This window comes from Vulpes lagopus, chromosome 2, assembly GCF_018345385.1.
Source record: "Vulpes lagopus strain Blue_001 chromosome 2, ASM1834538v1, whole genome shotgun sequence".
Taxonomy (NCBI): domain Eukaryota; kingdom Metazoa; phylum Chordata; class Mammalia; order Carnivora; family Canidae; genus Vulpes; species Vulpes lagopus.
The window spans coordinates 46,542,029-46,567,019 of record NC_054825.1 but is presented as its reverse complement, the minus strand read 5'-3'; the positions used below and the strand labels follow the sequence as shown (position 1 = coordinate 46,567,019).

Sequence of the window (24,991 nt, the reverse complement as noted above, 5' to 3'; positions counted from 1 at the left end):
CACCAATATCTTTTATTATCTGTATTTCTGATTAGTGGATATGAAACGATTTTATTGTGGTTTCGATTTTCATTTCCCTAATGACTAATGATGTCAAGCATCTTTTCATGTGCTTATTGGTCATTTGTGTATCCTCTTTGGAGAAATGTCTATTCAAGTCCTTTGCCTATTTTTAACTGGATAATCTTTTTATTATTACTTTGTAAGAATTTTGTATATATTCTGGATACAAGTCCTTTAACAGACATGATTTGTGAATATTTTCTCCTATTTTGTGGGTTGTCTTTTCATTTTCTTGATGATATCACTAGCAGTATGGTAGTCTTCAATTTCGATGAAGTTCCATTTTTTTTCCCTTTGACACTTGTGGTTTTGGTGTCATATCTAGGAAACCATCATGACCCAAGGTCATGAAGTTACTCTGATGTTTTCTTCTAAGGGTTTTATAGTTTTAGCTCCCACTTAGTTATCTGGATCAGTAACCTAACACAAATTGATTTTCTTACAGCTCTGGAAGTCAAAAGTCTGAAATGGGTTTCACTGGGCTAAAATCAAAATGTCAATAAGGCTGCATTCCTTGTGGAGTCTGTAGGGAAGAATGCCTGCCTTCTTGTCTCTTCCATGTTCTAGAGCTGCCCACCTCTTTTGGCTCACAGCTCCCTTTCATCTTCCAAGCCAGCAATGGCACACTGAGTTCTTCTCATATCGAATCACTCCAACTTCCTCTTCTTTCTCACCCTTCCACATTTCAAGACCCTTGGGATTACATTGGGCCCACCGAGTATCCTAAGATACTCTCCCTCTTTTAAAACCACCTGATTAGCCACCTTAATTCCCTCTGCTCTCTTAACTCCCCTTTGCCATGTAGCGTAACATATTCATCATTCTGCCTACCACAATCTGTGATCCATTTTTAATTAATTTTTGTGCCTGATGTTAGGTGAGGGTCCAACTTCATTATTTTGCTTGTGGGTATCCAGTTATCCCAGCACCATTTGCTGAAAAGATTCTCCTTCCATTTTGTGGTGTATTTTCTCTTAGAACAATATAATATTAAAATGTGTCCATATCCACTAATATATGACATGGTCATTTTAAATGATTGGATAAAATTTCACTTTTTGAATATACCATTGTGTATTTACAGTGCTTCCAGCATTTCTTCCTTGACTATTAAAATAATCTTTATCTGACATATGGGTTTTTTAAAAAATATATGATGGGCATAAACCCTTTTCCATTATATGTATTGTAAATTGTCACTGAAATTATTCACTTCTTTCCACCATCTTCCTATTCATCCAGCCCACAGCCTTACTCTTATACCTGGTCTCCCAGCTTCCAATCTTGCCCCTCTTCACTCATTTCTCCGTGACAGAGTGACCTTTCAAATTGCAAATCTAATCATGTATCTGCTGCCTCTTGTCCTTCAAATTGATTCTCAATAAGAAAAGGACAAAACTCTTTCTCATGGCCCCCTCTTGACCTTCAGCCTAATCCTGTGGGGTGCCCCCACTTGCTTACTCTCTCCACCCGCACGCACCTGCTTCTGCTCAGGTCCTCATGAAAGCCATTTGCTGCTATTGCAATTGGTTTTATTGTGGGTTTGCTTTTCATCAAAAAATGGAATAGGATTTTTTGAGACTTTTCCTACCTACTCCATTTTTTCCCACTTTTGCCTAATGAGGACAGGCCTCTAGCTCCCCACACATCTTTCCTCTTCAGCCCTTTTCTATGTTGCAATTTCAGATTTACATTTTGGATATCATTCATGTTGGCCTCCTGCACCTTCCAGTAAGGTCTATAAGGATAGGAATGAGGTACTAATATCTTAGCAAGTAAACAAGATCAATACATTTTCTACTGTGTCTTTGACTTTTAACTTCACTTATGCTATTTTTAATTTACAGGATCCTAAAAATGTGTATAAATCCTTTCCTTTATGATTTCTTCACTTGTCATAGCCATGCTTAAACGTCCTTCCTGGCTCTGAGCATATAGAAATGTTGGCCCATTTTCTTGCATTGATTTTTATACTTCTATTGTTTGCATTAAAATCCTGAATATACCTGCCATTTATTTTTGACATATGCTATAAACCAGGAAAACACCTTTATTTGCTTGCCAAATGGTTAGCAGTATTCTCAGCCTTTGTCATCCTTTCCCTGCTGACTTGAAACAACTTGTTGGCTGTGCATTAAATCCTTTCCATGTTTGGTTTTGGAAATAATCTGTGTTTCCTGCTCTGGAAGTATTTGCCACTGTTTTAACTATTACAGCTCTAGACTGTGTTTTAATATCTAATAGTTGCATTTGCTAAGAAAACATGTTTTTATAAAATAATATTTTTAAGTTATACAATTTGAATTAAGGACAGAGACAGAGAACTACTGCTTGGAGCAGTCTCAAACTTTAGTGGCAATCCGTAGGGCTTTTTACAGCACAGATCCAGGCCCCCGCAGCTGCTACCAATTCGGTAAGTATTTGCACTTCTCATAAGTTCCCTGATGATACTGATCCCGGGACCACTAGATTTGAGAACTTCTGCTGTGGAGTGAAGACATGAAATAAAAAATACGGTCAACCTGAGAATGGTCCTGATGCCTTCTCTGAATTAAACTCCCCAGTGTGTTCTCAGACTTCAGATGAGCCTGCCCTGGGGGCTTTTTGTGAGCACCTCGCTGACAGTCTCTGGCCCGGCTCCTGGCACTACTTCAAAGCCGATGCAGGGAACATAGCCCTCCTTTCAGCGACCCACAGGGTGCTCAGCCTAAGCGCACAGCTGCCCTGTTGGTGACAGGTGCCTATGCAGCCAGGCTTTGGCCCCTTGCAGGGAGAAACCAGAGAAAGGACAAGATGCGGTGCCTCCCTTTGCTGTAGGCTCTCGTGACTTTCCTGATGTTCAAGGGCAGTGAGACCAGAAACTCCTCTTGGCTTTCCTCATTTCCCTCTCCCTTGGCTAGTTAATGGCTCCTTGGTCCACACAAAGGGGAGAGTTCATTACTAACACCTGCTCCTGCTCCCAGACCCATAGGCAACTTCTTGACAGACTTTTCCCACCTATTCCACACAATGTAAGCATATTTATGGAAATAAAGATAGTTTTAACAGCTTCACCATATACCTCTGTGGAGAGTCTGTGGAGAGGCCTGCATCTCACTTCTTCCTTCATAAAAGGCCGGACATTTTTTTAAGGGAAATAAAATAGCCTTAGAGGTGCTATTTGCTATGGGTTTACTCTTTTGTTGTGGTTATTAAGACGGAAGCACATGATTATACTTTACCTGAAATGTGTGGCTTTAGGAAAACATTTGTTTCCTGCTTTTTTGATACTTAGGTGTCCTCCATTCACTTATATTCTCCCTATCTAGGTCACCCAAAAGTTAGGTTGGAAATTATCTGTGTTTCCTTGAGGGATATACCTTCTGAGAATTTCTCCTTTTCATTTTCCTCTCTGATGCGTTTCTAAGACGAACCATCGGAAGGCCTCCTGTCACAAGCTGAGGAGAGTTTCCCATTGGACCCTCCTTTGTATCCATTCCCTATTCAGCAGACTGAATAAGGCTGGCTGTGTGCAGCGTCTAGGGAACACAAAAAGACACATCTCCTGTCATCAAGGCCTTGCTCTGTTGAGGAAGGCAGATACATTAGATAACAATTACGTGCATTAGGATAAATATAGTGTTGAAGGTTATCAGAAGATGCTAGAGGACAAAGGCCAGGGGCGCTGCCCTCAGCTTGGCAGGGAGCCCAGCAAAGCAGAACTCCCAGAAAAGGTGACATTTGAGCAGATCATTGGGGGAGGGGGGTTTGTGCATTTACTTATTTATATCATTAACTGTGATTATTACAGTTACTTCATTTTCATTTACTTTTGGAATAGGAGTTCATTCACATGTTTGGCAATTCAGAAGTGTGAAAAGGTTATAGAAATGCTATCCAAGAGAAGATATGATGTAGTTTAAAAAACCTTTAAAAATGTAGCCACATTTTTAGAAGTAAAACAAGTAAAATTAATTTTAATACTATATTTTACCTAACCCAATATATATAAAATTGTCTTTTCATCATCTAATCAGACAAAAACTAATAATGAGATACTTGACATTCTTCTTTTGCACCGAGTCTTTGAATGGGTACAAAGTATATTTTACGTATAACACATCACAATTTGGGGGCATCTCGGTGGCTCAGTTGGTTAAGCAGCTGCCTTTGGCTCAAGTCATGATTTCAGGGTCCTGGAATCAAGCCCTGAGGCAGGCTCCCTGCTCAGTAGGGAGTCTGCTTCTCCCTCTCCCCCTGCCACTCCCCCAGCTTGTGCTCTCTTTCCCTCCCACTCTGTCTCTTAAATAAATAAGTAAATTCTTCATAAAAAATATAATACGTCACAATTTGGAACAGCCACATTTCAAGTGCTCGATAGTCACACGTGACTAAATGACTATATCGTAATCAGTTTCCCTCCTATTTCTGCCCTGAAGCTGCTGACTTCCCCTCCCTGGAAGCAGCTAATTTTTGCTAGTCCCTAGTGTGTTCTTCCACAGAAAATAGATATGTGTATGAGCAATTGTAAACATACATGTGCAAATAATAGGACAATAATCACATCATTGTGCATCCTCCTTTTCTTGCTTAATAATTGATCGTGGAGATGCTTCATATCATTACCTAGGAAGCAAACTCATTTTTTTTTCTTTCTTTCTTTAGTTATTTTATTGCTGTAGAGTAGCCCATCTTATGGACGTTGCAAATTACTCATTCAGTCTTTACTGATGAACATTTAAATGGTTTCCAGTATTTGGAGCTTACAAACAATTTGAGCTGAGTTTTCAAAGAGACAAAGAGTGATGGAGCTAACCCAGTGAGGCTGGGGAATGACATTCTAGAGAAAGGGGCAAGCATGAAGCACGAAGACCCAGGGCACAAGGCCACATGGAAGTTGAGGAAAATTTCTCTTATGTCGAGATGTCTGGAGAGTGGAGTGTGTGAACAGAAGAGAGGGTATGGAGACTGGAAGGGCAGGAAGAGACCAAGTTGCAAGCAGCCTTGCAAGTGTCACATTAAGGAGCTTGGATTTCTTCCTTGAGCCATCAAAAGATTTTAAGAAGCAGGGAAGAATAAATAAATGATTGAATTAATAAATAATGTTGGGAGGAGGAACAAATCTTCCAAAATGATGAATTCTGATTAATAGATATGTAGAAGGCATGAGGGAAACATAAAATCACCATGCAAAACACTACAATAATAATAGCTGCAGGTAAGAGCTACTGATTAATACTTTATTTTTTTTAAAGATTTTGTTTATTTGAGAGCTAAAGAGCACCAAAGCCAGGGAGAGGGGCAGAGTAAGAAGGAGAAGCTCCCTGCTAAACAGGGAGCCCAATGCCAGGCTCCATCCCAGGACCCCGAGATCATGAGCTGAGCTGAAGGCAGATGCTTAACCGACTGAGCCACCCAAGTGCCCCGACTGATGAATATTTAAATTGGTGGGCAAAACTTCAAGAAATGGGATATTTGCATAGCCTCACAGTTTATCTCTCCCAAAATATATATTAATTATTGTGATGGTTTTAACATCTGTCCAAATGTGCTTTGATACTGCCCTCTAGGAAGTAGAGTTTAATTCCACTGGACTTAGTGACTCACTTCTAATGAATAGGGTATAGAAAAGGAAAAATAATAACTTCACAGTGAGTAACCCTGGCAGACACCAGGGTGATGTTAACCCAGTGATCAAGGTTAACATCACCGTAATATCATGTTCATATAGGGGACCCCTGACAATATGATGTGAAGGGTACTTCATCTGTACAGAATTCTTCCCCCCAAACCCATAACTTCAGTCTAATCATGAGAAAACACCAAGTAAAACCAAACTGAGGGACATTCCACGAAATTCCTGACCAGTACTCTTCAAAAGTATCAAGGTCATAAAAGAACAAAGGGTGAAAAACTGTTACCTCCTAGACTAAGGAGATATGTTGACTCAATGCAGTGTGGCATCCTGGATTGGGTCCTGCAACAGAAAAAGGACATTTGGGGGAAAACTGGGAAAATATGAGTAAAGCCCTTATGTCAGTTAATATTGGACCAGTGTTAGTGTCCTAGTCTGCATAAATGTACCATAGCTATCTAAGATGTTAACATTCATTAGAAGGAGCCGGGTGAAGATAAACCATGACACTTTGGGCCTTCTTTGCAACTACTCTAATAATAAATATAAAATTATTTCAAAATAAAAAGTTTAAAAAAATCAGAGGAGTAACCTGATTAGATTCACATTTCAGAAGAATGCCAGTGGTTGCAGGGAGGAAGAAGGCTGCAAGGGGAAAGACCAGAGCAACAGCTTATGAGGTTGTGCGACAGGGACACCTGGGGCTCAGTGGTTGAGTGTCTGCCTTTGGCTCAGGGCATGATCCCGGGTCCAGGGATGGAGTCCCACATCAGGCTCCCCACAGGGAGCCTGCTTCTCCCTCTGCCTGTGTCTCTGCCTCTCTCTCTGTGACTCTCATGAATAAATAAATAAAATCTTTTTTAAAAAAGAAAAAGAACAGGGTCGTGCTACAAAAAGTCAAGAACAGATGATGGAGGCCTGGATGGGGAGCAGGGGCAACAGGAGTCTGAGGCCATGGGCAGGTTGGAGAAATCTCTAGATGAAAACTCAATCAGACCAGGTGATGGCTTAGATAAGCAAGTGAGGCAGTAGCGGGGCACAAGATAACACAGTTTTCAACCTCTGGGAATTAGATGGGTAATGATGTCATTCACTGAGATGGAGATAACAGGAAGATCATGTGTCAGGGAAACAGTTTAGTCTTAGACTTGTTGAATTTGGAGTACATTTGAGAGATCAAGTATGCATTAGGCCACTGGATATGTGGGCTGGCAGGTTGGGGAGGGGAGACCTGGCTGTAGACTGCTGTGGGGACCCATTGGCATGTAAAGAGCCATGGCCTCTCATTTAGGCCAGAGAGAGGGTGACGTGACCCAAGGAGGGGAGAGGGCATAGAGCACAACCATTTAGGGGATAGGCCCAGGAGGTAGCAAGGGGACTGGAGCATGTCCAGAGAAGTGGTGACAGCACAATGTAGTCATTAAGAGCTAGGTCCTAGAAGCAGGCTGCCAGGGCCAGAATATTGGCTCTGCCACCTACCTGTTGTGTGACATAGAACAAGCTATTTAATCTAATAAGGCTGTTGTCAGGATTATGTGACATACGGCATGTAAAGTTCCTAGAATAATGCTGGGCTCTTGATGTTCAAAGAATGTTGGCTAATTGGAGGCAAAGGAAAGAGAAAGAGTGGTGGCCTGGAAGTGAAGGAAAGAGAGTGGTTCAAAAAGGAGCACATGTACTTCATACCGCTTAAGATGGCTATTAGCAAAAAAGTGGAAAATTATAAGCATTAGAAAGGATATAGAGAAATTGGAACCTTCATGCACTGCTGGTGGGAATGTAATATGACACACCCATTGTGGGAAACAGCTGGGTGTTCCTCAAAGAGGCAAACATAGAATTACCATATGATACAGCAATTCCCCTCCTTGGTATATGCCCCCAAAGAACGAAAGGCAGGGACTCAAACAGGTCCTTGCACACCCATGCTCATAGCAGCATTATTCGCAAGAGCCAAAAAGTGGAACCACTCCATGTGTTCATCAAGAAATGAATGGATAGACAAAATGTAGTAAACACACACAATGGAATATTACTCAGCCTGGAAGAGGGAAAGTACTGACGTGAATGAACCCTGAAAACATTATGCTAAGTGGAATGAGTCAGACCCTAAAGGACAGATATTGTACGATAAGGAATGTAGAGTAAGCAAATGCATAGAGATGGAAAGTCGCAGAGAGAGGACCAGTGGTTGGGGGCAGGGAGAAGTGGGTAGTTAATGCTTAATGAATGCAGAGTTTCTGCTTGAGATGATGGAAAAGATCTGGAAATGAGTGGTGGTGATGGTTGTACAACTCTGGATGTACTTAATGTCACTTAAAAATTTTGAAGGTGGTAAAATTTTATGATGTGTGTATTTTACCATAATATTAAAAAATCGAGGATGTGGTTAATGCTGCTGAGAAGTCAAACAAGATAAGCCCCTCGAGTTGGTCTCTGCATTTTATGACATAGGGGTCATCAGAGACATTTCCAGAGCCCTTTTAGGAGAGCAGAGGTCAAAAGTCAGATTGCAGTGGGTTGAAGGACGATTGGGAAGTTGTCTATACCAGGGGCTGGCAAACCACAGCCCAATCTGGCCTGCTGCCTATTTCTGTAAATAAAGGTCTTTTGGAACACAGACCCACTTTATTTTTTTTTTTCAGACCCACTTTAGGGTATGTTTTGCCTCTGGTGGCTTGTGTGCAACAACAGCAGGGTTGAATAGTTGCCGCAGAAACCATAGGGTCTGCAAGACCAAAGATATTTACTTTCTGACCCTTTACAGAGAAAGTTTCCAAACCCTGGACCGGACAAGACCTCCTGGTATTTCGAGAACTTCGGCTTTCTTAGACAATGCCTGCATTTCTGGGGAGATGACAGGGTCCCTTTGGCCAGCTAGCGGGGTAGACCCAAGGCTAAACAGTAATAATAATAATAATGAACAAGGAGGAGGTAGTAGTGGAGGAGGGGGAAGAGAAGAAACTGTCCTTCCTTTCTCTAACTGGAGATACTATCTCCAACTTGCTCTCTCTTCTAGCCTTGGAAAAAAGGATTCTAAGTCCCTTCACCCAGCCTCACCCCCTAAAATTACTAGCCCCACTAGTAAATTGTCACGTGACTGGTGATAATAAACATTCTGAGATGGTTAACTTCAGTTAACCAGATGGTTAACTACAGTTGCTTTAAGGCTTCCTAATTAATTCAAGAAGAATACTCACAACCTGAGGCTTTTCAAGTGTTTATTAATTTCCTCTCTGGAACTGAGTGTCGATTTTTGTTTCAAATCAGAGAGAAAGCCGACTTCCTGTGTGTCAGGAACTATTCCAAGTTTTGTGCCTTGGTGACTTCCTTGACGGTCATCCAGACCATCAGATGGCCTTTCCCCATTTCACAGGTGGGGCAACTGGGGCTCACTGGAGTTAAGTGCCCTCCCCCAGACACACAGAGAGTTAGTGGTAGACCTGGGGTTGGACGTCCCCCTGGTTCCAGGGCCCAGGCCATTCCACTGCATCATGCAGGCCTCCTCTCCTTGGCCTCAGAATGCTTTCCTGAGCCCATCCTAAGCAGAATCTAATACTTGGTGGGTTCTCCATCCATTGTATACAGTAAGCCCTGCTACTTCATATAAGAAGGACCACTTAGGGTACATCTCAAACAGACTGCAGGCTCTTACAAGACCCACTCCCCAGCCTGCTCTTGTGCTCCCTATGTGCCCAAGCCCCACGTTGATGATCAACTGATTCTACCCAGAGGTATTGAAAACCACCCTGCTTTTCAGTGCACTGTGCCAGTGCCCTCTAAGAACTGGGCTTCACTTGCTCCCACCTTATCATCTATTTATACATCATCTGCAGGAATTCCTCGAGCTCCTGATCAGGCCCAGTGACCCAGGGAGGCAGTGGGAGGGGGACAGAGTGTCTCCTTCAGTTCCCATCCACTCATGCCTGTATGGTCAGTGCATAAACACAGCACCCTTGTGACTTCTTTCCCCTTTGAGGCTGTGCTCCATAACACAGCCTCTGACTGCCTAGATTCCTACAGCCTTCAAGTCAGAACTCAAAGGGGAACACAGAAGTCGGTATCTGACTGTCCCAGCGAGAAGACCAACAGAGGCCCAGCATGGGTTGGCACCATACCCAGGCAGGCAGCTTGTCAGCAGTGGATCCTGGCCTGGGAAGGCCCCAGGTCTCCCAGCTCCCAGCCCCGAGCTCACCCTGCTGCGCTTCACTGCCTCCTGATGAAGCAGGGGTCTTCCCCTGCCTGCGGAGCGCTTTCCTTGGAGCCCTTTTCATGAATGAGACCAGATGCAGAACTCCACATTGATCATTTCTGTCCCTCCCCTTTCTGCTCTCTGTTGAAGGCAGCCCCCCAGCTCCCAGCTGGCTCCTGTCCCCTCCCCCAGCCGGGAGAAGTTATTACATGAAGAGATCAGCTTACCAGTTTTCTCCAGAGCAGAGGCTGAGCTCGGAGCTCCGGGTAGTACAGTGAGGGAGAGCAGAGGCAGCCAGCGCGGTGCCTAGCGGAACTCCGGGGCTGGAAGCCCGAGACACAAGTGCATCTGCTAGCTGTTAGCACTTGGCAGCGGCGTCCTCCTCTAGGGTAGTTCTAACTTGGGGTAATAATGTTTGTCAGCTACCTGATATTAGCATTGCTCCACGTTCAAACAGCAGTGTTAGCAAGACCTGGGGGAGAGGTAAGCCAAATAAAATATCTTGTCAGAAGTTGTACTTTTGTCAGCACTCTATTTCCTTCTCTATCTACCAGGAGGGATCAGGGACCGGGTTTTTATGGTGTGCAAAGAGGAATGCTTTATGTTGCGTTTTTAGGCTTGCTTTGCCTTTCCTTACAGAAAGACTTCTTCCTGAAGAATCCCGTAATTTCTAAACTCTCAGTCTGGGGTTGTCTGTACAGTCGCCACCCTGGGGAGTGGGCATGGCCTTGGTGACAGATGCTGGAGCGTGCACGTTTCTCCTTCGGCCGTCGCAGGGGGAAAAAAATGTGCATGTCAGATTCCGATAGGGACTGTTACCTTTTGAGAATTTTTCTTCAGGGTTGCAGAAGGGATATGCATGCTAGAGGAAATGGCTTTTCTTTACCGCTTTTGCATCACATTTTCCTCCCTTTCGCTTTGATGTGCTTGGAAAAAATCTGTGTTTAACTTTGTATCATAGGTTTGGGGAGGGCTAGTGATACATGGCAGGGTGAGGAACATGCCCAGATCTATTAAGGCAGGGAGGCATGTTTAAGGCCTGCCAGGATGATTTATTCTTATGAGTTTAGCTCCTATGTTTGCTGGATACATTTTTGAACATCATAGATGCACTGGGAGCCAGCCCTTGATGCAGGCAAAGAGGTTGGAAAGGGTGGGGGTACCCCGTGGCCTGGAGAGGTAAGCACTTAGGTGTATCCACCCTCACCTGCACAGGCTGCAACAAATTTGCCTTATCCGCTCCTTTTACTCGTTATTCTGATGAAAGATCTCAAAAGACTGATGCCAGAGTAATGAATGAAAAGGACAGTCTCTTTCCAGGAATCCATCTTCCTCTTTTCAAGCCAACTGAAAAGTCTATCTCCTCAAGAGGCCAGGGGCCACATCACAGCTTTGCCTTTTGTTAGCATTGTCAGGACGGAGCCAGCTCTGAGAGCTTAATGTAATGACTTTCCCTGCCCCGCGAGTGGAAGCAAGAGCGCTCCCAAAGCCGGGCTGCAGGGCTCGATGTGGGTTCAACACAGGCATGTGGCTCAGAGGCGCGCAGCAACGGGTCATTTGTTTCAGGTTCTTAGCGCATTAGTTACCCGTGTCCCCCGCTCTGCAGATATTCTCTGGGCCTGTGGAGGGGGCGAGGGGGGGGTCGGGGGCTTGAATGGGAACTGGAGGAACTGAATGGGTTTGTGATGCTGGAAGGCTGAAAGCAGACCATTGCCCTCTAGTTGTAGCCAGGGTTCGCAACTTGCCTGTTGATTTTTTACTGTGTGGAGTAATGACAAATGGGCCAGCCTAACTCAGCCTGGAGCACTTAAGCATGTGAGAGGAGAGCTCATATGGAAAATATTTCTATCACCGCTGCGTGCGCATATGGGATGGGGAGACCCCCGTGCAGAGCAAATTGCAGCGCTCCAGCGGCCCCTCAGTGGCGTGCCAATTACTCTTATTAACAGCAAGGCTAAGGGCAGGCTTCAGTTACCTGCGCACAGCTGGCTCCCGGGGAAGGCCACTCTGGAATGCGTGTGCCTCAAGCCTGCTGTCACATGCAGAGAGGCGAGTGGCCCTGTTTCTCTTTACAATCAGCAAAGCGGATGAAAAATGAAAGGCGACTACACCGGCTCACCAGGTCTTGATGCGGTTCAGCCAGCACTCAGCTCTCAGGAGAGGAAGGCACCACTCCTGTCCTCTGGGCTCAAGTGTGAGTGCTAAGTAGCCAGAAAACGCCAGCAGAGGGGACGAGATGCCCGCTCTCCTGCTCCTTTGTTCTGCTCTGCTACCCTAAATACAGACCCTCGTGTGCCTTACGCTCTTTTCTTGCTTTCCTGCGTCTGAGTGTGCGAGTGTGTGCACATGTGCGTGCACACGTCACCGCAGAGCTTTGGCCCCACGACGACTGCGCTCCTAGGAAATTGTACAATTAGGATTCCTTTCCCCTGGCTGGAAATGAAATGATGAGGAAGGAACGTGAGTGTGCTAGTGGCTCCCCCTCCCTCCTTAAAAAGAATGTAGTTTATATAGAGCTTTGAAGAATGTGGCATTTATTTATAAGAGCCTCTTTTTTTATAGCCCTGTTACTTGCAAAACTCACCCATAAACATGTGGCGTCGTCCCCAAGTCACCAAGATTTTCTTTTTCGCTGCCAGCCGGTTTCCTTGCAGGTTTTAATTATCTTCCCTTTGGATGTTCATAAAAACACACGGGAAAGAGGGGGGGAAGAGAGCGTTGTGCACCTCGCATCGCTTAGCTAGCTGGCTGTGGCTCAGCAGGGGGCTGGAAGCCATGCAGCAAACTCTGTGGAAGCTCAGAGTTGGGTTTTCGAGGGTGTGAAGTCCTTCCAGATAAGCAGGGGCCGGCAGGTGGTGGGAGGAGGGGGTGTTATTGCAAGCACGCCTTATTTGGCACCCTGGCACCTGTAACTGTGAACCAAGGACAAACAGCTTGGGATGGCGTTGGTGCATGGGTTGGAGAGCAAACAAGTTGGCGTGGTGTCGGTGTATGGGTTGGAGAGCAAACATAGAGAAAGGCTGTTCCTTCCTTGATTTTCCGGTTGCAGGAGCATTAGGTTCTCATGACCTCGTAAGAACATTGAGGTCACCAGAAAGCCTTTGGCCTTGTCAAAATTAGGAGAGCAGTGGTGTTCACTTGTGGAGATTGCATACACCCCCTGAAGAATGTAAAGGACTGTAAAGTCAGGCTGGACTTCTGGTGCCTTCACCAGTGCGTGAAACACGCCAGGATCCAGCTCCCCTGCAGTATGCAGCCCAATGGTCTGTGGGAGTGTAAGTGTGCACTTTCCTTCCCTGAATTTGGACTTACCTCCTAGGAGAAGACCGATGGGATACTGTTATGTGGGGGTGGGGGGGTGGGAGAGGGTGGGAGAGGCAGCTTAGAAACTGAAACAGTTCTAGAAGTGGATCAAAAAGATGTTTATCTTAATCTCGAAGCAATTTGGCAAAAACCTATCAAAACTTAAAATTAAAAATAAATATGATGGGCACAGGGTGTCTTTTGGTGGTGATGATGGTCACACAATCTTGTGACTGTACTAAAAAGCACTGAATCGTACCTTTTTTAAAAACACAGTTTATGGTATGTGAGTAATATCTCAATTTTTGTTGCAAAAAGCACTCGGTGTTGTATGAAAGTGTGGAATCACTGTCTTGTACACCTGAAACTAATATTGCACTGTGTGTTAAGTGACTGAAATTTAAATGAAAACTTTAAAAAATCAATTTTTACATCAAAAATACATAATAAATAGCTCTTCGACCCAACTTTTCCATTTCTGATACTTTATTCATGTACATCTATTCCCAATGTGTGAAGTGCCCTCTGCACTATTTTTCATATTTAGATGTTGCAAAAACCTAAATGTCCCTCGATGAGGGACACTAAGCAGGTGTTTAAAATGAATGATGTAGTTCTGCATGTGCTGATAGGAAACAACCACCAGGATATGTTGTTAGGTAAGAGCAAGTTGCAGAACAACACGTATAAAATGCTACTCCCTGTGTAAAAGGCATGAACGTACTTGTCCATCTCCTCTCTGGAAGGATATATGGGAAAGGGTAGGGAAGGGGGTGGCAGGGAGTGGAGGGCAGTTGAGAGACTTCCATTGCACCATACACCTGTGTATCTTTCAAATTGTGTACAGGAAGTCTTAGCTGGTGAAAAATAAAAAAGAATAATAATAAAATACACAATCTAATAAAAAAAATCTCTTAGTAGTGCATATAATCTGCGATGTAATGGAGAACACCCCCAGCGAAGCTCCTAGTGCACATTGAGGTGAAGTGATTCCTTTATCAACTCGTGTGCACTTCACTAGAGTGCTGTGTGGCAAAGAGATTCCTTAAAGGCTAGGATGATGTTCTTCAGTTGGTTCATTCATTCATTTAACACCTACTTACAACCCCTGTGTTTTTTTTTTTTATTTTAAAAAAAAGAGGATAATAATAGTAGCTACTTTAAGAGGTGGTCAGAAGGATCAAATGTGATAGTATGTGTAAAGCTCCTAGCTCGGTGTGTCGGGCACATAGTAAACAGCACTTACTGGCTCCTACTATGGTTACTATTGCAGATGCTGCCAAGGTGTGCCACCTAGGTGCTCGGGAAAGGAAGGTGAAAAGAGAAGGTCTTGCCTCTGATGTGTTGACAATTTAAAAAGGGCACGGGGTGCAAACAGTTCATGATCGTACAGTAAGAAATTCTCTCTAATTGCAAGAGCAGAGGCAGAGGGGCAAAGAAGCAATGAAATCTGCCTAACAAAGTGAAGAGAAACTCCACGAACAGTGTCATATTTGAACTGAGACTTGAAGGGTTGTGTATCAGGGGTCTTCAAGACAATCCCTGGGTTCAGTGATTCATAGTGATTCAGCTGAGAACCCAGCATATAGTTGCACCCACAGCCGTGATTTATTATAGCAAGAGGATACAGAGCAAGGTGCATGGGGGAAGTCTGGGGGAAAGCAGGTGCAACATTCCAAGGGTCCTCTCCGTGGAGTCATGCAGGGCACACTTGATTCCCCTAGGGATGAGTTGTGACAACACGTGTGAAATGTTGTCAACCAGGGACGCTTGTTAGAGACTCAGCACCTACTGTTTTTATTGGGGGCTGGCCACTTGGGCACCCTCTGCCTGCCGTGTACCAGCTCTACAGATTCCCAGAGGTGAGCAGGGTATTCAGCATAAACCTATTGTTAGTACGGTGTAGGCCCAGTGAGCCACGTTACCAGTTCTGAGGCTGGTGGGAAACCTCCCCAAATCCATTCCCAGACACCAGTCAATGGCCAACCTCGTTAGCAGGTCTTTTTAAAGGAGAGCACTCAGGTCTGCTGTGTTAACTCTTTTCTTCACAGATGGATAGGCATTTTAAGTGGAAAAAGAGGGAGGGAGGACATTCCAGACAGAGGGAACACATCTATAGAGCCCCAGAAATAAGAAAGAACATGACATATTCTGGAAACAATGCTTGGTGCAGATTACAGAAGCATACATTGTGAGGGGATGTGGCAGGAGAGGTTTTGTCCCTAGATCCGTAGGGTTGGAATTTTCCTCTGTGCTTTTGAAAGTTCCAGAAATTACATATCTACAGTCTTAAGGTTAATTTTATCTTTTATGACGTGCCACTTAGGTTACTGTTGTGGGACATTTTCGTCATATGTCATTGAAATTGTTTTTTAAGGATTAAGATAAATTAAATAATGAACGTGGAGTTGCTTTGTAAGCAGTGGCAGCCTTAAGCCAGCCATGATTTTAGTCTTTGGGATGTTATTTGTGGCAAATAGAAATGAAGGATCAGTGTAATGCCCTTCATGACTGATTCTTTGTGCATAATTCTCAGTGGCTCAAACTTTCTTCTGCTTTCCAATATCTAAAATGAAAAACCAACTATGTGGAACTAATTCGATAATGCGAGACCTGAGTTTGAGCCTCGGGTCTACTATGTCCATGAATTGTTTTTCTTCTAAATTAGGAAAGCCATTGTTATAGAAACAAATTCAAGAGATGCAAAGAATAAAAAGTGAAAGGTTCCTCTTTACCCTCACTTGCTTCCCAATCCTTCCTCCCAGTACCACCCCACCCCCAACCCCGCATTGTTAACAATTTGGCATTTGTTTTTCTGGAACCATTCCTACACGTTTATGAGCACAATGGTGTGTGCATATGTGCGTGCATGTATATGCCTACAACCGGCAAATAATGACAATTCTGCTTCTTTTCTGATACCTGGTACTTCTTGTTTCTACTTCTTGTCTTCCTCAATTGCTAAGACTTCCAGCGCACAGTGTTAAATCAGAGCAATGAAAGTGAACATTCTCATCCTCCAGACTTAAATGGGAAAGCTTCTAATATGTCATCACTAAGTGTGATGCCTGCCAGATGTTTTAGGTACATCAATTTTATCTACAATTTCTGAGGTTTTTTTAAAGCTTTTTTTAAATTATTTTTATTTATGATAGTCACACACAGAGAGAGAGAAAGAGAGGCAGAGACACAGGCAGAGGGAGAAGCAGGCTCCATGCACCGGGAGCCTGACGTGGGATTCGCTCCCCGGTCTCCAGGATTGCGCCCTGGGCCAAAGGCAGGCGCCAAACCTCTGCGCCACCCAGGGATCCCAATTTCTGAGTTTTTATTGGAATGTTGTTCAGTTTGATCACTCAATGGTTGCCTTCCCAAAGTGCTGATGTGGTATTCTCCTTTAATCTACTTAAAAAGCAAACTCCGTTAGTACATTTCTTAATGTTGGGCTCTCTTTGCATTCTTGGGACTATCTTATTCATGGTGATTTATTCGTTAAATTCACTATCAGATTTGATTAATGAATATTTTATTTTGAATTTTGGGTTTTTGTAAATGAGTACTCTTTGTTCATGGCTCTCTTTTATTGTGCTAGAAGAGGGGTCTTGCTAATTTTATAAAATAAATTCAAAAGCTTCTCATCTTTTCGTGTTTTGAAACAGTTTAAATAATGGAAGAATTAGCCCTTTCTTGAAGGCCTGTTGAACTCAGTCATAAAGCCAGCCTCTTTGTGAAGAGGTGGTTTTTGAGTACCTGTTTTACTTTCTCTTCTGTGTCTAAAAGAAAAGTGTAATATTTAACATGTATAGGAAAATATATGTAATATATAAGCAAGTTATGAAACGAAGTAATAAGGAAAACACCTGTGAGCCTACCACTCAGCTAAAGAAATAAAACATGCCCAATACTGTTATGCTAGTGCACAAGTCTATCCTCTTTTCTCTCCCAGAGAGATGGTTGTCATTTCCTTGCCTTTTTTAAAAAATAATTTTATCACATATATATGTATCTCTAAAGAATATATTGTTTGATTTTATTTGGTTTTGATTTGTATAAACATAGTATCTTGTTTTCCTTTATCTAACTTGATTGTTTATTCAACACAAGGATGCATATGGCATTCATTCATTTTTACTGCTATGTAGCATTCTCTGTGATAAACTGTCTTTTCTCCTGTTGATAGATATTTGGGTTCTTCATAGGTTGGCTTGTTTTCTCTTATAAACGATGCTGCTGTGAGCCATTTGGAACATGTCTATTCCCATGTATGTGCAAAGATTCCTTTAGGGTGTATACCTAGGGGTTGAATTAGTGGGTCACAGAGTATGTATTTATTTAATTCCACAAGATAATGTGATTTCTAAAGTGCTTATATCAGATTTCACTTCCACTAGCCCTGATTAAGTGTTCTCAATTACCTATCCCCATGTCAATAGTTAGCATCATCGCAGATTAGTTTTTGTTGATACATTTGATATAACATATTATTAATATGTGTTGGTTGACATCTCTCTGATTAACAACCATTGCTGTCGTGTGATATTTATAAGTATGCAAACTATTCATGTTTCTTCTCCCCTGGGATGCCTGTTCATGTCTAGTTCCTGATTTTGGATGTGGTTCATCACTTTTTCACTACTGATTTAGTTCCATAATATAAATTTTGAATATGAACCTTTCATTATTCCATGTATTATTTTCCATTTTGTGCCTTGAATTTAAAATTTTGAAGTATCTATTGATAAACAGAAATCCTCAGTTTCAGTGTGTTTGAATTTAACAGTTACTTTATGTTAACACTTCCTATGTCTTACTTAAGAAATTACTGATCCCAAGCTTAAAGAGATATTATTCTATATTCATTTATAAAATTATTGAAGTCTGCCTTTCACATTTATGTCTCTGATACACTTAGCACTGATTTTTTTTGCATGAATAATGTGTGGATAATGTGAATAATGGACCTAATTTCATTTTTTCCCTATACTGGTAGTCAATTGTTGCGAGACCATTTATTGAAATCTCTCTACTTAGTCTCACTCAGTATATTTATTGTTAGATGTTTTTTAGATATTTGCTCTTCTTTGTGAAATTTGGACTTTAACTTATCAGTTTCCCTTGAAAAATCCTTTAGGAGTTTTTATCAGAATTGTATTGAATCTAGATTAGTGTGAGAGCACTAACATTCCAATATTGAGCCTTTCAATCCATGAATATACTAGAAGATTTATGTTTATTTAGATTTCCTTTGAAGCTTTCAATGAAATTTTACACTTTTCTCTATAAAGTTTTTTCACATCTTTAATATTAGAAATATTCCTAGCTATCTTGTTATCATTTGCTACTATAAATTGTTTATTTTTTAATTAAATTTTATTTTATTTAAACTCAATTAACATATAGTGTATTATTAGTTTCAGAGGTAGAGTTCAGTGATTCAACAGCTGTTTAGAACATCCAGTGCTCATTATATCACATGCCCATCACCCAGTTACCTCGTCCCCCCCCTCCCCTCTAGCAACCCTCAGTTTGTTTCCTATGATTAAGAGTCTCTTATGGTTTGTTTTCCTCTCTTATTTCATCTTATTTTATTTTTCCTTCCCTTCCCCTATGATCCTCTGTTTTGTTTCCTAAATTACTCATATGAGTGAAACTATATGGTAATTGTCTTTCTCTGATTGACTTATTTCACTTAGCATAATACCTTTTAATTCCATCTACATCAGTGTAAATGGTAAGATTTCATTTTTGACTGGTGAGAAATATTCCATGTGTACATATACCACATCTTCTTTATCTATTCATCTTTAAAAATGGATATCTGGGCTCTTTCCATAGTTTGGCTACTGTATACACTGCTGCTATAGACAATAGGGTGCAGGTGCCCCTTCAGATCACTACATTTGTATCTTTGGGGTAAATACCTAGTAATGCAATTCCTGGGTTGCAGGGTAGCTCTATTTTTAATTTTTTGAGGAACCTCCAATGTGTTTCCCAAAATATGTTTATATTTTTAAGTTAATTTTTTGTTTTGCTAATGCTTAGAAACACAAGTGATCTTATGTTCAAGCAATTTGCTAAATTCACTTATTGATTTAAATCAATTCTCACAGTAACTTTTATGATTTCTAAGTTCATAATCATATATCATCTATGACTAATGACCATTTTGAGTTTTTCTGTTTTCTAGTTCTTATACCTCTTTAAAAAAAAAAAAACAATTCTTGTTGCTCTGGTGAGGACCTTCAGAGGCGGTGTTATTTTGTTCAATTTTGTTCCTGATTTAAATGGAATGCTTCTACTACTTTGCCATTAAAAAATGAAGTTAGCTTAAATTGAATTTAAATTAAAAAAAAAAAGAAAGATGCTTTCTACAAAAACAAAACGAAGTTAGCTGAAAAAAAATGAAGTTAGCAGTGAGTGTTTAGGTGTACACTTTATCATGTTAATGATGTTCTGTTCATGGTCTGCTAAGAGGTTTGTTTCTTAATCATAAGTAGGTATTGAATTTTATATAATGCATTGTCTCTGTCTATTGAGAAGAACATATGATTTTCCTTCTATACTCTGTTAGTATGATAAGTTTCAGAAATAGATTATATAGTGTTAAACCATCCTTGCATTCCAGGGATAGATCCAACTTAGTTATGATATAATTCTGTTTTTATTGAATAGATTATTAATAAACTTCTAATTATCTTTCTACTGTCTGTAGCACCTAGAGGTGTGTTTAGAGCTACCACAGATGTCCTTTCTTCTATCCTCATTCCATTTTTTTAAAAGATTTCATTTATTTATTCATGAGAGACACAGAGAGAGAGAGAGAAAGAAAGAGAGAGAGGCAGAGACACAGGCAGAGGGAGAAGCAGGCTCCATGCAGGGAGCCCTATGTGGGACTCGATCCTGGAACTGCAGGACCATTCCCTGGGCTGAAGGCAGGCACTAAACTGCTGAGCCACCCAGGGATCCCCTTCTCATTCCATTTTATTGACCATTCTCACCAGAGGTCTGTCAGTTTTATTAATCTTTATGAAAAGTCAACTTTTAGCTTTGTTGATCCTCTGCATTGAAGCTTTGCTTTCTATCCCATTCAGTTCTGCTCTTCTTTTTCCTTCTACTTTCTTTGGGTGGATTCATCTGATCTTCTTGTTTTTTTCTTTAACTTTATTAAATTTATAAATTTATGTATAGCTCATTGATTTTTCAGCCTTCAGTCTGTTGGAATATGAATATTAAAGACGATAGCTTTTTCTTGAAATACCACTTCTGTTGTATCCATTAAGTTTTGATATGTAGTACTTTTGTTATTATTTGGCTTTAAGTAGTTTTAAAAATTGTCATTATTATATTTTCTCTGACTCATCCTCTATTTAATTATACTTTCAAAAGTATGGCCCAAGTTCATTCTAATTCAATTGTATTGTAGTCAGAGGATGTGGTATCCATGAGGTTGACTGTCTGAAATTTATTGAAACCTACATTATGGCCTACCATATGGACAGTCTTTGTCAACATTCCAAGTGGACTTAATTAGGAAAGATGTTAATTCCTGATAACTCGTCCAGGAACTTTTTATATATGCATTGAATCAAGGCTGTAGATGGAGCTGTTCAGGTCTTTTATATCTTTGCCTAACATTGGCCTGCTTCATCTATCAGTAACTGAGACAGATATGTTGAATCTCCCACCAACTGCTCTCTCGGCCTTTGGGAGAGATGGGGCATGACCCACCTCTCTGTTCTTTAGGCAGTCCTGTTCTTAACATTAATGACCACTCTGACTTGATGGCACCTCCTGCTCATTATATCTGTGGTTTCTGAGTTTAGAATTTTTCCATCTCTGCAATAGTCTATTTTGGTGATTTCTTCTGCAGTGGTCTCTTGCCAACATAAACTTTCTAATATCCAGAAATTCCTCAAAAAATTTATCTGCTGATTGAATGCTTTCATGTTTTATAGTTGTTGCTGAAACATGTGGATCTTTTCTGCCATTTGAATGGTATTTTGGAAAAGAAAGAAAAACAAATGTCTCGGCTCAGTCTGCCATCTTTACCCTTTATAAGACACATTTTTATCCTTTCTTCTTTTCTTCCTTTTCCTTTTCTCCCAACATATGTCTGTTGGGAGAAAAATCTTTCTGGACTTCAATTTCCTCATCTATGAAATGAAATAATACTCATCTCGATTCCATATGAGGAATATTGATAAGATAACATCAACCTAAGTGCTTTGCAGAACTGTTAAGATCTGTACAAATGCAAGGGATAACCTCAGCACTTTCCTTTCCTTTTGTGTAGCTAATGTTATTAAGCAGCTCAGCTACATTAGAGAAAAGTGATTAATTGTGATCAACAGATCATGAGAGGCTCAAACAAAATTTTATTTGACACTTTTTGAGAAGATTTGCTTGCAAGAAATTATTGGGTGCTTTAATAGAAAGTCACAAAATAAATGGAAAAATCAATTTAGTCTTAAAACTAATGCTATAGGGGGTGTCTTTTTTTCTTTCCTACTTGTACTGTGTTGTTGGCATGCATTCTCAATTAGGCACTTCTCCCTTAAAAATATTTTTTACTTAAAAAAATGTATTTCCTGACTCAGCATATTCATAAATTTATTTACTTTAGCTTAGAAAGTTAACATGAACTGACAGAAAGAATGCTAAAATTTCAACCCAGGCATATTTAAGTTACAGAATGAGTAATTGATGTAAAAGACCAAGTGCTTTGTATTAGAATGTACTTAAATCTGCCTATTTACAATTTTTTCTATTTCTACTCTGCACCAAGGCAAAATATGCAACTCTCAATTAAATTGAAAACTGTATATTGAGTGCTATTTTGTGTATAAGGTTTGAGCTAAGTGCCATGGTGTGGAGAGGTGAGACCTACCTCGCCTCCCCCACATCTCTCCTCTAACAAGTAGGTTAGTTAAAGCTAAGATATAAACTACTCGAATGAACATATCTACCCTATTGTGAGGATCAGGAACAGCCATATGGAGAAAATAACATTTAAGATGGGATTGAAAATGTTTAGGAGTTCCAAAGACGGGGAGGAATCCATCTCAAGTCTCAGAAACAGTATGAGGAAAGACAAGTTTTCAGTGGGGAAAGGTAAGGGTTTATTAAGACTATGGCAAATATTTTTTTTTTCTTTTGGCTGGAACATTCAGTATGTATAGTGGAAAATAATGCAGCTTGGGGATATCTTGCATACAAAACAATTTTAGCCATAGAAAAAGGTGTGAGGATTTCTCTGTATACCAATTTTTGTAAATGTCCCATGGAAGCTTGTAAAGATATTTACTCAAATTTTTATTTTAGGTACACATAATATGTGTGCATTCTTCCATGTAATTGTATCATTCCTTCCTTCTGTGGGGGTCTGTTCTTATATTTCTTAGGTTCTATTAGAAGTCACAAAATGACTTATTTTTTTAAAAAGATTTTATTTATTTATTCATGAAAGACAGAGAGAGAGAGAGAGAGAGAGAGGCAGAGACACAGGCAGAGGGAGAAGCAGGCTCCATGCAGGGAGCCCGACGTGGGACTCGATCCCGGGACTCCAGGATCAAGCCCTGGGCCAAAGGGGGCGCTAAACCACTGAGCCATATAGGGATTCCCAATGAAATGATTTCTTAAGTATGTTCCAACTTTAGAAATTCTCTGAATCTAGGAGTGACAACTAAACTACAAATGGGTATCACAAACCCCTGAACAGGGCTAATGTCTCTAGCAGAGTATGGAAAGCCCCATGCCTGGGCTTGGAGACACACAGGCCTGGACTCGCATCTCCAGTCCTGCGTGTTCTCACTTGGGCAGGCTGAGGGACTTCGCTAAGCATGATTTCTTCATCTTTAAAATGTTGAGGATTGTGTCAACATGCTAGAGTTTTAGTAAAGACTGAGGAGGTAATTTCCAGAAAGTTTTTGGTGCACAGCAGATGCTCAATGCATGGCAGCTGTCCTTGTTAAAACATCTGATCTCCCAAACCTAGGGGAGAAGGGGTCTTCAGTCAGGCCAGAGGAACTTTGTGAGGCCAGGAGGAGCTATTTGTCACACTCAGACAGAACTTAAAGGGGAGAGGATGAGGGGATATGAATATGGAGTTGGGGGAAGTATGCGTGAAAACAAAAGAGAAGCAGGGGGTCCTGCAGAGGGGAGGTTTATAGTGGAGGATCCAAAATGCGGCCCCAGATTCTTTAACCAAATCCTAAGGAATCAAGAGTTCCAAGGGGAAGAAGAATGAAAAGATCTAGGGTGCTTTACAATGGGGAGATCAGGATGCACAGTTGCAAAAGGGGAACGAACAAACACAGAATACTTAAAGCTGGCACAGGTAGGCCACACCTTCCCAGCTGGTGAAGAAGGGGGCCAGGAGGTCACTGTGGTTTCCTCAGCAGAAGGGTGGATCTGGGGTTCGAGTCACAGTCTGTCTTCCCGAGAGCCAAAAAAGTGGTGTTAAATACCAAATTCCAGCCTCATGAATCACTACTTGGGAAGGAACCTTAGAGATAATGTTGTCCAACCCACGAATTTCACATAGGAGGAAAATGAATCTTTTAGAGGTTATGTGGCTTGTTCAAGACCACACAGTCGCTCGGCCCAGAGCTGGAGGGCAAATGGTTTAGAAGCAACAGAAGCATGATGGGCCTCGTTGGAGCATCTGGGAGCTTGTGCGAGTGAAGGCTTGGGGGTAACTTGAAAGACAGTGGCTGTGGCTTTCAATCTTTATGGCAGCAGCAGTTAAACCAGATACGTTAAATGTGTTCAAAGCTATTTGTAAGAGACCTCAGCTGTATACTTGTTCCTCAAATATGCTGACCCCTTAGTGATGGTTGGATTTGTATATCAACTATTTGAGTCTGTTGGAAGGTGATGGGGAGGGGTAGGAGGGTGGAGGGCGGGCCTCCACTGCATTTATGGAAAGCCTCCTGTGTGACCGGCACTGTTCTAAGTAGTTGGCATGTATCAGTGAGTGAGCCAATCAGACGGAGATCCTGACCTCATACCCTAACATTCTTGCCCCTGGAAATGTAGCAGAAAAACAGAGCCTGGATGTGATACTACCCCGGTTTCATCACACCTCCCCCTGGCTGCCCATTTCGATCCCATCTGTTCCAGGACACCCTTGCACAGCCACCTCTCCTCCTGGATCCCTGTCTACTTTGGCACATTCTATAACATCAAGCCTTGGATCCAGTTTGATCTCACTTTCATACGAGTTTCCCCCTTGAACATCTGGTCTCCCAGTGAGCCTGTAAGCACCCTGAGGCTGGGAAACCATTCCTGCCTCCTGCCATGTCCTGTGGGGCATGGCGCTGAACACCAGAGGGTGTGTGTGGCACACATTTATTCAGCCTTCACATCAGACTGGAGCAGAAAAGCTGTATCAGAACTGATGAGGTCACCTCTCAGAGACAAGAGGGGCAGCAGAGTCTTGTTGGGGGACCCATTAGCAAAACCACTCCAGGAATCTTCCCCGTGAGGCTCATGTGATGAAGACCCAGTGAGGACCCCAGAGGTAGCTTCTTTGGAACCATGTCTTCTGAATGCTCTTGGAAAGCCCATTCAAAGCGAAGTGAAATCCCAAATGCCACTGGAAACATCTAAGAACTATGAGTAAGCACTTGGGATCGTTGGATGAAGGGAGCCCTCTAATCATGAAGCATTTTGATGATTAACAGAATTCTAAGCCAAGGCTTAAAGCCGGATACACACCATAATGGTGAAGCCAAATAATGCTTAATTGTTTTGGCTTTTATTCCCGAGAAAGAAAGCACAGGGAAGTAGAAAGACACACACACACACACACACACACAGAC

The 24,991-nt window shown here is 41.8% G+C and overlaps 1 protein-coding gene and 1 long non-coding RNA gene across 4 annotated transcripts in view; one reads left to right on the top strand and one right to left on the bottom strand.

The window, feature by feature from the left end:
• Positions 1 to 24,991, top strand: part of THSD4 (thrombospondin type 1 domain containing 4) — a 582,162-nt gene that overhangs the window by 363,020 nt on the left and 194,151 nt on the right. The window lies entirely within an intron of this gene.
• On the bottom strand, positions 191 to 12,618 carry LOC121484390. Its single transcript, XR_005986019.1, has 5 exons — positions 12,454 to 12,618; positions 10,097 to 10,341; positions 5,964 to 6,019; positions 3,423 to 3,581; positions 191 to 2,547 (listed from the first exon to the last, which is right to left on the bottom strand). It is a non-coding gene; the product is annotated as an uncharacterized LOC121484390 (long non-coding RNA).